Source organism: Oratosquilla oratoria, chromosome 38 (assembly GCF_046742065.1).
Source record: "Oratosquilla oratoria isolate Oo_2021 chromosome 38, ASM4674206v1, whole genome shotgun sequence".
NCBI classification, from domain to species: Eukaryota; Metazoa; Arthropoda; class Malacostraca; order Stomatopoda; family Squillidae; genus Oratosquilla; species Oratosquilla oratoria.
In genome coordinates this window covers 17,390,535-17,403,038 of record NC_134814.1, presented here as the reverse complement: position 1 = coordinate 17,403,038, position 12,504 = coordinate 17,390,535, and the positions used below count along the sequence as shown (strand labels likewise).

The following is a 12,504-nucleotide window of genomic DNA, read 5'->3' as shown; positions in this document are numbered from 1 at the left end:
AGGGAGCAGTGGGAAAACGAGGTAATAAATATAGCACAAGTAGATGAAAGGGAACTTGCAAGAAGGTATGTACATGGTAAGACAAACAAGTCAGCAAATTCTTGGAAACACTTCATTAATATCTCCTCATATGAAAGCTGAAATGTTTAATGTCAACATAAAAGGCCATGAAGCACAGGCTGAGATCTAAGATTTCCTCTCAAGAGGTCTAACACTTGTTATAGCACATAAGGGTGCACACCAGGCCTGATTCAGTTTCAAACTCATGTAGATACGTTATCACGATAACTAATTGTAGCCATTACAAATTTCTCTGCTGAATGAAACTGTACCATAGTAAAGTTAAATTGCAGTTCATGCCACATTCTTGTACTTTTTCCATTGACCCTATTCCAATGCACTTTATGAAGTCCTTCAGTATCATTAGAAGAACATGATGATCTTTCACCCCACAAGGAGCTAAAATAGAAGGAATATACTTTGACTCAACCAGCCCTTGTAAGGGAATAGGTCATGCATGAAGTATGGATTAAAATAAAGATTAACCCATTGACCCTGCAGATATTTTTACCAGAATGTGAAGATATAAAATAAACTCAACAAGACAAACAGTATCCAAACTGACATATCGAAAAATAAAATTTCTACATTTTTATTGGGCATCTCTTAGAGCTTGTCACAGTATGCAGATTCAACCTGTGAAGCTGGAATGTATCAATAAAAAAGTCGCTGCTTGTGTGTTTTTTCAACAACTTAAAGGAAACTTTTCAAAAAGTTGCTAATAATATCATGTACATTTAATACAGGTACATTTCATAAAAATCAGTTACTAAACATGGCATGTTCTGCAATAATACGAGGCAGCACCCTAAATAAATGTCATGACCTCTAACCTTTCGAAACCAACAATTACCCCCAACTGAATAAAGCTGCTTCACAGTAGCCACAACACAAAATTCAACCAATGCAGCTCAAGAGTTAGTTAATCTTAGTCACTACTTCTCCCCTTAAAACCATTTAACAATCATCATAAGATCGAGTACTATGGTCCTTAACCTCTTGCCACCAAAACAGGTCACATGCAAGAGAATAAAATGGCCTGGAAGTACCTATAATATAGTGAAAGCACTTCCCAGATCATAAGAGCCCAATCCTCTAAATGCATCAAATTTTCCTCATATGAATAATGTTGCGTAGTAGCACTTACCAAGTAACTACATCCAATAGCTTAATTAGCATATCTCTCCCAGTACACATGTTTCTTTATATAGTTTTCATTATAGTTACATCACTAATAGCTTTGAGAAATGAGCCAAGTTTATAACAAACAGTGCATAGCATTAGCTCAACACAGGTTATGCTTGGGCCAACTTTCTTTACACTGATAGGCTTTGCACGAGTCGGAAACCTGCATTTATCTTTATTTACATTTACTACTGGTACGAAATTGGGTTCAGCATAGTGAAAGGGGTAAATCCTATCTTCTAGCTCACTCAAGCAAAAAGCTTCCATTCATTACAGCTATTGCAAGATGATGCTATTCTGCTTTGGGAGACCCCCCCCCTGAACAACTAAAGTTATGCATGACTGCCTAATGGTCATCTGCCGAGTTCGTTTATGACTAGTTTGCCAGAGATTGCAATCTAAGATTACAATCTCAGGGTAACTTATTCCCCTTGTAACATTCATAACATGCTTCTCGTGGAGGGAAGAAAAAGCAAAAAGGCAAGAGGAACTGGAAAATAAAAGAAAAGAAAATGAGATGTTGTTGGAAAGTGTTGGAAAGAGAAAGAAAGAGATCTGAGAAGAACAAAACCCCCTTTAGGCTATGCTCCCTGCTGTGAAGAGTCAACTTAAAAACTGGTTTCTGCCTCACAACATATCCCACGTAAAGAAGTATTGGCTAAGCATATAATGCTGCATCATCTGTTATAGACTCCATAAATTACTACATTATCATTTGTCATGGATTTAACAAATGACTAGGTCACCACTAGTTATAGAAACAATTTCATTACTTTTAAGAATTGTCCATCTTTAAATCCTGAAAGCAAATGAGTTTGTGTTATATGCCCAACTGCAAGATCTATATTAATCATCCTGGCTTAATCTGTATAAGGCATCACCAGCCATTCCTCAGTGTAAGCTGTTGCTTGCGTTAAAGACAGTCCAAGGTAAGACGTTAAAATATGCATGCCTTGCTTGCAGTGGCATGCCATATGGCTTAGTAACCCCAACTCAGAGAGCTGGTTAATGGCCTATCCAACCCAATACCCCCACTTCTTTTGGTGACAAACCTTTGCTCACCAACAGTGCACCCAGCCACCACATCAAAATGGGTCTTTACAGATCTTGAATAAGGTGTCATTATTTCTCCAATTAAAAGTTTCAATGATGCAGTCTGGTTCCAAGGTACTACAGTAAACAAGTTTTCTCATCATAATTTCATGTGCAGAACTGACTAGTATTTGTTCACCCTGAGGATGCCTGGGGAAAGTAAATTAAAAACATGAAAACATAATGCTACCTGGACAAACAACAACAGGCCTATTGGTCTTCACATATCTGTTTTGGTACCTAACCTAATAGTGAAACAGATCTATTTATCTATTTATATATATATGTATGTGTATATGTATATATATGTATGTGTATATGTATATATATGTATGTGTATATGTATATATATATATACACATATATATATATATATATATATACACATATATATATACACACATACATATATATACACATATATATATATATATATATATATATACACACATACATATGTATATATACACACACATATATATATACATATATGCATACATGCATACATACATGTATACATACATACACACATGATGCATACATGAATACATATATATATGCATACATACATATATACACATAAATATATGCATATATATACATACATAAATATATGCATATATACACACAAATATATGCATATATACACACAAACATATGCATATATACACACAAACATATGCATATATACACACAAACATATGCATATATACATACATAAATATGCATATATACATACATAAATATATGCATATATACATACATAAATATATGCATATATACATACATAAATATATGCATATATACATACATAAATATATGCATATATACATATATAAATATATACATATAAATATATGCATATATACATATATAAATATATGCATATATACATACATAAATATGCATATATACATACATAAATATATGCATATATACATACATAAATATATGCATATATACATACATATATATATATATATATACTGTATATATACATATATATATATAATATATATATTACATATATATATATATATATATACTGTATATATACATATATATATATAATATATATATTACATATATATACATACATATATACATATATATATTACATACACACACACAAAAGGAGAAAAATAAAATAATAGGAAAAAGAACACAAAAGGATGAAATTAAAAAAATAGGAAAAAAGAGAAGAAAAACAAATCAACATAGGTCATTCAAACCCTTATGACAACAAAATGCAATTTACTGACCAATATAAGGACAAGAAATGTAAGCCACCAGCAGTTTGAAGTTTAACATTGAAGACCTATCCCAACTTCTTCCAAGAGTTGCAAAAGTGTCATCTTTTGCTATTTTACTTTTCCAAACTTCTTTTATCCCCCCCCACCTGTCTACCCATCTAATTGTTGCTTTGATTTTTCACTAAGAGGAAATTGCACAGCCCCACAGTGGTTTGCAATGGTCCTTGGTCCTTCCCACATACCTCTCTGGATAGAAACTTTGAACTATTGTCTATTATATTTGTGTGGGAATGTTTATATACCACTGGCTAAAAATGGTAAGGGGGGGAGGGCACCAGTTGCTAAATGTCACCTATGTTGAGTATAAGAAATATAATTGAAATGGGTAGATTGGGTCCAGTCTGGAGACAGAGTGTCAGCCCCTCAGAGCAGCACATCCTGTTTGAGGTGATGTGGACAAAGGTTTTTGAAAATAGGCAGACATGATGTCGACTTCACAGGAGCACGAGCAGGTACCCACCACTGGTACCTCCAGCCTCTTTCTTCCAACCTTCCTATCTCTTTCGATTTTGTGACTCGCTCAATTATATATCCTTCAGACAACTTTGCCATGCATTTCTAATCCTGTTTTATGTTGCTGTCTAGGGTGAATGAGTGAAAGCCAGAGCAATATAAGGTCTTTTAAAAGAACACTTTTTCCCATTTCATCTTTCAGAGAAAAATGTATTTCGTTAGCTGTGACTTCTGATACATTGCTAACATCAGTACATATTCTTATAGTCAACAATTGTATACGAGTACATCCAATTATGTATGTATATATGTATGTATGTATATATATATATATATATATATATAATGTGTGTGTGTGTGTGTGCATATATTTTTTACTCTTCTATATACATTTTCATGCAATGAAATCAGTCTTCCTAAAGCTAGTGTGTAGAGTCTGCTTACCATCTTTACCCTCCACAATAGTTTCACTTATATTTGTTTATTTTTCTTTTTATTAGTATCTCTATTCTATCCATGTACACTAGTCCCATCTCAATATGCTAACTCACAGACATGCAAAAGAAGTTGTTGCACCAAGTCCCAAGTTTATGTACAAAAACATCAGTTACGCATGATAACATTAAAAACATCAGTTGTGCAAGATAACATTACTTTGGACCAGGCCTGTGCAGGGGGGGCTGGGGGTGCCCAAGCACCTGCCCCTATGCCCTAAAAGTGCCCTTTACAAAAATATATAAAAATGAATGAAAAATTATTTCTCACAGGCTTTTTTCATTTTCTTCCCATTCAGAAATTATAATGTGGAAAATGGTGTTGCACCCTACCAGATAGTTGCCAACTACGAATAATACAAAGAGTGAAGTGCCCAATTTCCAGCCCAAAGCACCTGCCCCTTGCAATGTATGTGCACATTACTGCTTTGGACATTACAAACCTCTAGTACTTTCTTCAGTATTATCTTCATGCAAATCAAAACCATGCAGAACCAGTGTATTTATCAACTTAGATATCACTTTATCCTGCCTGCTTTTAATTCATTAAATCAAGTGATCCAATACCCAGTTCTAACAAGTTGGCCATCCACAGCCCCTAGAAACCATGATGAATGATACATCCCATAATATTCCAAAGAGATTTTGTGGACCTGTCTAAAGTAAGCATAGGCCAGTGTAGTATAAAGATTTCAGTATTCTGTGTTATGACTGAATCTAAGGCCACCACACCTATTATGTTTTGGTACTGTTCCAGTGTGAGGTGGTGACCTATATACTGGTATGCCAGTACAATTTTTTCTTGCATCGAGTGATATGTTTGCTAGGTGGATTTCTTAGAGGGGGCCTGTGGTTTAACTCAATATGGTGGACTCAATCTGTGCAGTGTGGTGTGGTGTGATGTGCAGATGGGCTCAAGGGCTAGTGAACAACTGTGTACTTGTCATATGTATGCTGCTCCATGAGGAGAACCCTGGTTTCTGTATATTGTTTTGATGCTGCTCGACATCATTCTTAAGGCTTCTTTGTTATTTAGAGGTTGTCTTTTTTCTGAACTGTTGAATACCTGGTGCAGAGGCATAATTCAACATAGTTCTCAAAAGCCATTTAATCTAAGGAAAAAATAAAAAGAAATAAAAATGGTGGCCAGATATAACATTTGCTACTGTCCCAAGGGTATGCAGCTTCACTCTAAGGTCCTTTGTCCAGGAGGTGAGGGTCATTTGCATTGTAAATGCAAGGTCAAGTTTTTTATTTTCCCTCCATGAGAGAGGCCATTTACAGTGCCTAGCGTGTGATTCTTTGGTTCATAGTAGACAAGGAAACAACATCAATGAGGGCTTTTGTGGGGATGCATTCATTCTACTTTCTGTCAGCTTTAATACTAGTTCTTAAACAAACTAGCCAAATTACCCACACATTGCTGCGAGTTCTTGAATAATCCCTAACCAAACCAAACCCTACCTAAACCCTAAGCAAAATATTTTTTAAATGAAACATAGCTTTAAACACTCCCCCTCCTAGGTGTGCCCCCCCCCCCCGAAGGTTGCGAAACCCTAGTTTGAAAATGTATGCATACACAAACAAATATTATATGTACACATTCTTTTGTGTGCATATAGGTGCATGTGTGTGTGTATTGACAATAAATGTCTACAGCTAATAGGTGAAGAAATGTATCTAGTTTATCCTCAGAATATATATGGTTATAGGGGTTTATCTACAAAAACGTAGGAAGAGTTTGTGAATAATCTATTTCTGCCTGCACTAAAATTGAATGAAAATAACCAATATTTCTACATTTGGTAAAATCATACAATCATTTTACATTTACATGCTTTCTTCTTACAAAAGCTATCAGGGTTTTTGGCAACATTAATTTCAAATATAAATAACATTTATGGACACATACAATGGTTTGTTTAATCATATTAATTCTTACATCACAAAAAAAAAATGCTACACAACTTAAGGGGATACTAGAGTAGTGGCATGTTCCCACACACTAAACCATCAACTTTAACACTTAACCCAAACCAAGATCAAATTTAAAAAATTGAAATGACATAAGTATCCAAGTACCTGGAGTGATAGGGTATCCGAATATATATGGTTATGGGGGTCTATCTCTAAAACCCTAGAGTTCATGAACAAACAAATAAACAGACAGAGGCTACTACTTTATTACAGTAGATGCTGAGGAAAATCCCTGCCCAATCACCTGTCTTTTAAAGTCCTCGACAACATTAACTTCTTTATGCGACGATAAAATCATTAAAGATATTTTGACACTGCTATGCAGAAACCACATAACAAAACTGTTAACCCTCCATTACAATTAATTTCCAACTAAAAACTGCTAACATTAGCCACAATAAAATATGAACTTCATTAGCTACCATGTTAAAGGTTTATTAAAATTATATTAACTCTACCAATATGGTGAGGGAACACATCAAATTGCATCACATCAATATGGTTCTGGACAAAATCTCACATCCTGAACAGAAAATATCAAACTAATGAACACCAATGCATGTGTAGTAAATTTGGTCCTGATTTTATCAAACTTCTGATATGCACTTATTTCTTTTTAATTAATATTTCAAATGACAACAGACACGACACCTCTATCTAAACTGTTAAATAACCCCTATTCAAAGTGACTTTCATAAACAGCAACTCTGGTCAAGATAACTTATCACAGTTTCAAAAGGTCAGATAATGAACAATTTTCCTTCCAATTTCAGAGGGGTTTATTAAATATCATAGTAATGCAGAGATGAGGAAAGAGAAAAGTATGAAAAAAAAGAAAATGAGACAGGAAAGAGAGAAAGAGTGAAAGAGTATGAGATAATGAATGCAACCAAGATGTAAAGAAGAAAGTCTTTGACCCAAAACAAATAACAAAAATGAAAATTCCAATTATAACAAGTAAAAAGACTTCACATATTTTCAAACATTGTATACATGAAGCTAATTAATGGGTTCAATCTCAAGTGAAGAAAATGTAAATAAAGCCAAATATACTTGCAAGACTTCTCATTCTTCAACCTAATCCCACTTCTGTACAAGAGAAATAATCATTGTGATTGAGCTTACAAGAGTTAATTACAGCCAGCTATGTCAACTTTTGCACTTAGTTATGCTTACATTACCCAGACATCTCATTATCAAGTGACCTGTGGGCCCATCTGGTGGCAGTTGCTGGTTGCCTTGAAGCCAAGAGTCCCCTGCAAGACTTGTGGGGCAATGGATTTCTTCATTATACTTTTTGTTACAGGACCATACTTGTATTCTAATGAGGCCGGTCAGATTCTCTAGCAAGCTTCTTTTTCATCACTGTTCTGTCAATGAATTGAAATGCCATTCTTACATTCGTCAACAGCTTGTGTTTCAACAAAAATTGTAAAGTTTATCAAATGACAAATTTTGTGATCAACACTCCCAATTCTTTCCTATTGCCCTCCCAAGTGTTATATTCCCACAGCCAGCCTCTTTATATTATTGCCCATTTCCAATATTTCATATTCATTACCATTAAAATTCACGTTCTACACTGTTCTAATCACATTCTGTCTAAATCTTTTCATAACTAGTTTGGTATTTTCTTGGTATAGGCTGTCCTGTAGACTAGGATTTGCATAAAACTGAAACATTATTTTATTGCTTAATATAGCGATTTCTTGAATGTACATAGCATGTCGAGGTTGTTAGCCCTTTCAGCGTAAATTTAGTTTTTAAGTCATTCCCATAATTATGCTAATTACACTCAAAATGAGTTTATATTTTTGCATTTCTTGTTCCCCTCTATCTTAACTCCTTGTGGATGAAGTCATTCTTGTCTCTGTCCAGGTCAAGTCTTCCGTACCCAGTATTCAAATCTATTTGATTCTTGCTTTGTAGATTTATTTGATGAAACATATGAAAAATTGCCTTTAGTATATACTAAAATAATTTGGGTGCTAACAAGTTCATATAAATTTACCTATTTAACCCCTTTGGTACAATGACACCTACATAGGCATCATGAGGTGCGAGTGGGTACTTGAGGATGCCGGTACTGGCATCTTGATTATATTTTTTGTAGTTGTACACGAGTTATCCCCAGATTCTGTAAACTGCTTTGATAATGTTTTCTGTGATTATCATTACTCAGAGTAATAGAGAATGAGCAATACAGCAGTGACTTTATAATGCAAGTAGTATGAATAACCATACATACAGCAGTCAATGCTATGCATTAGAATTTGACTCATACTGAAGTGGTTAACAGACCTGTGAATGCAAGAATGGGTTACCTTCCTATATTTTTTTCATATATCTGGAAGTCATTTGGGGGGTGTCATCTTTCTGAAGCTCAAGAATTTTTTTTAAAGCTGTGGTGAATTTGCTTTCTGCAGTTCACAGTGATAAAATTTTGTGTAGATATACCTGCACTCGGCAGTAACGTTAAACATGACCTGCTATTATTCTCAAGGGTTTGATTTATACTGTCTAGTAATCTTTGTTTTCTTTGCTGTAGGAAGCTAAGGTGCAAAAGATAAACTTAGTGTGGGTCTTCCAAGTTAAATATAGTTTTTCATCCCACAAATATGCGTGATGGCAGGGTAGTCCCAGGAGAGACACAAGAACCAATTTATGTTATCTGTAGCTTCAAGAAGTCATTTGATACTGTGCTACATGGAGTGCCCTCATCCAGAAATCAAAGAGAACACAAGATTTATGTAAAATAGAAATAATTTTCAAGGACAATCTTGACTGGCAGGGCCATAATGAAAAGCACCTCCATTTAAACCAACTGTGGTCTATCATCAGTGTTCTCATCAATTGAAGACATAACAGTTCACATATGTTGAATGATAAGTTCCTGCATGCACTGCAATCAGCTTCTCAACTACTACTGCTCTAGATATTGGTGATAAATCCTACCAGCTTACATGCAACACCATTGATTTTCCTCAATTTATCTTAGTAAGGGTCCTCCTCTGTCACTTCAAAGTCCTAGTATTGATGCACAGCCACCAGCCACAATTAACTGAAGCATGCCACAGACTATGCCTGCTGGTTAGACGAGGCAATTTACAATGATGAATTGCTTCCAATACTTTGTCATAGTAAAGACAGCATAATTGATCAACACTAACCAAACCTCTGCCCTACGTGTCTCTTACACGAGACCCATAGTTCCCAGGCAACCAGCAACAGCCTACAAGTCACTTAAGGAAGCTACTATGTTGTCTGGGTAAGGTAAAGACCACAGCAATGTAGACTTAAGGTGTTCAGTGTGGTGATCAGCATCATCATGGGCCTTTATAATGCACACCACTGTATTGTCTTAGTTCCTAATGATGCCTTGGTCCAAAGGCTGAATCACTGAGGATATGTTAAGTGGCACAAAGCCAACCTTGATAAACATTCATCTGGTATTCTTCTATTTCATCATTGATAACCAATACTTCCATACAATATTCATAAAACCAGAGATTGTCACTTTATGAGTAAAAGGGATAGTGGAGAATATATAAAAGAAAAAAGATGAAATGATCAGCATTCTTCTTTGAGTGGAGACAAGTCCTCAATCATAAAAGAATGATGCATGACAAGTCCATATGGGCATCAATAGTCTTGAACAATGAGTGCAAAGAACTTATGCAGTCAAAGCCCCATACGGGACACATTTTATTATCGCCTGCACTACTGGTCTCCTGCCAGTTACTTTAAAGCTACATGTTTCCAGTACACAAAACTCAAGGCCAGTCATCATTAATGCACTTTGTTTACTTTTTGTTTTGTTGTTCAAAACATGGTCTCCTGCCGGTTACTTTAAAGCCACATGTTTCCAGTACACAAAACTCAAGGCCAGTCATCATTAATGCACTTTGTTTACTTTTTGTTTTGTTGTACAAATCATCTCATAAAAAATACTTGTCTTTTGTATATTGTGCCACCAATGTTAAACACAATTTCTATCAAGGGCTTCTTCGCCACCTACAAGGAAGAAACAAAACTTTCATTTTTCTATCAACCGAGACTTAGATTCAACAATAGTTTAACTTTGGGTTTGCTGCATCCTCCCAAACCCCTTTCTATCTTGCATAAATTACACAAAATTACTTTTTCCATCTAGATGGAAAGGCATATCACTTTTGTTATATACAAAAACATCATATAAAATTTTATGTAGGGTAACAGACTTGACACCATAGGACAAAGTATGGAATGTTGAGTTACCGATATAATTTTCATTCTTTTAATTTTACCACCTAGTGGCTCTTCCATCTTGAGTATTAGTTCTGGTGTATTACCCATCTGTAAATCCAATATATCTGGATAATCTATATGTATTGAGCAACATTTTTATCCCAATTAAGATAAGCTGTACCCCATAGCACTTAGGTAACGAAATCAAAAGTCATGAAGTATTTGGTACAAGGCTGAACCCCTTTATAGGCAATAAAAACATGATTTGAAGCTGACCAGAAGTTGTGAGTGGTTCATGACTGGGGAGCGATAAAATTGACCCCAATCAGACCTCATGTAAACCCGAGTGCGAATTGTAAATACAACAAAGCGAGTGCTAAATCACAGTGAGGGGATGTATTCTATGGAAGAACCAGTCTCCCTACATACTCCCTACATTTCCAAACCTATCCTCCCTGTCACAACCGTATGTCATTGTACAGATCATCATGGTTTGCCAGAACAGAGATGACGAAAATCACCAAGTGGCCCCAAGGGCATGCTAAGTTATAATACTCTGATTTATGAAATATTCAAACCAAACAATTGGAACTGAAATAATCAAGACAAATGATTACAGCATTCAGCAAAAACATGATGGTTTGTGTTGTAATTATACTCTTCAGGGTTCAACAAGTCCCTGCCGATCTGAGGTATATAGTTTTTGCTTCCTTGTGAATGTTGTAATGCCACAGGAATATCCCAGTATTAACTCGATGGGATGGTAATCTAAATTAAATTAAGTCAGCATTTACTCAAATGGTATGGGAAAATCTGTTGGAAGTTATAATATTCTCCAAATTAGATGCGAGAAGACTGAATAACTGGTGGTTGGGTACGCAACCATTCACCCCTTTACTACTAAGGAGATGCTGACATTAAAATGAATAGTAACAATCTGAACAAATGCAGAAATGCTACCAAGTATGGCAGGAATTAGCACACACAAACAACTACAACATGGAGCTTGCTCAATGTACATCTACAGCATACAGACAACAGCATCATGTGAAAACTGCTACATAGAACTCGCACTTAATCCACACCAAGTGGCTAAGAATCAAAACCCGAATTTAATTCAACAACCACAGTAATCTAGTTTACATCTATGGAATTGCAGAAATACAATCACAATCAACTGCTAGATATGCTTCCGAGACCAAACAACCCAATATTTTACCAAAATTACACACATTCATTTCATGCTTCCTCTCACTCAGATTGTTGTAATTCTTTGGTCTAAGTTTTTTTAATTATATTACTAGTTTCACTGCAGGTGCACACATTTTCACGTTTCTGAACTGGCTACATTTCTAAATTACCTTGCCCTACATGATAAATATTTCTTCCTCTTTCATTTCTTTCTTCATTCACCCAATCCATTATATCTGCTATCATTCTGAGTAACTTTATTTTTCATTTTTAATTAGTAACAGAAAAATAAAATTGTCATCTTCACAAACTCTGAAGTAAACTGTCAGAAGCACAGGGTATGCTCCTCATTTATAGGCGACTAAGACTCCAACGGGTGCTACCTGCTAGTATTGGCCCTGTAACTTAAGAAGAAGAGAATCACCTACCCACTACTCATCTTACAGAGGTCATAGGTCTAGTTCCAAATTTATTCCTGACCAGTTTCACTCTACACTTCGTCAGAGAAATGT

At 35.2% G+C, this 12,504-nt stretch overlaps 1 protein-coding gene across 3 annotated transcripts in view; it reads right to left on the bottom strand.

Moving 5' to 3' along the window:
* LOC143019994 (forkhead box protein K2-like) overlaps positions 1–12,504 on the bottom strand; it is a 92,353-nt gene that overhangs the window by 74,468 nt on the left and 5,381 nt on the right. The gene's annotated exons all lie outside the window — the stretch shown is intronic.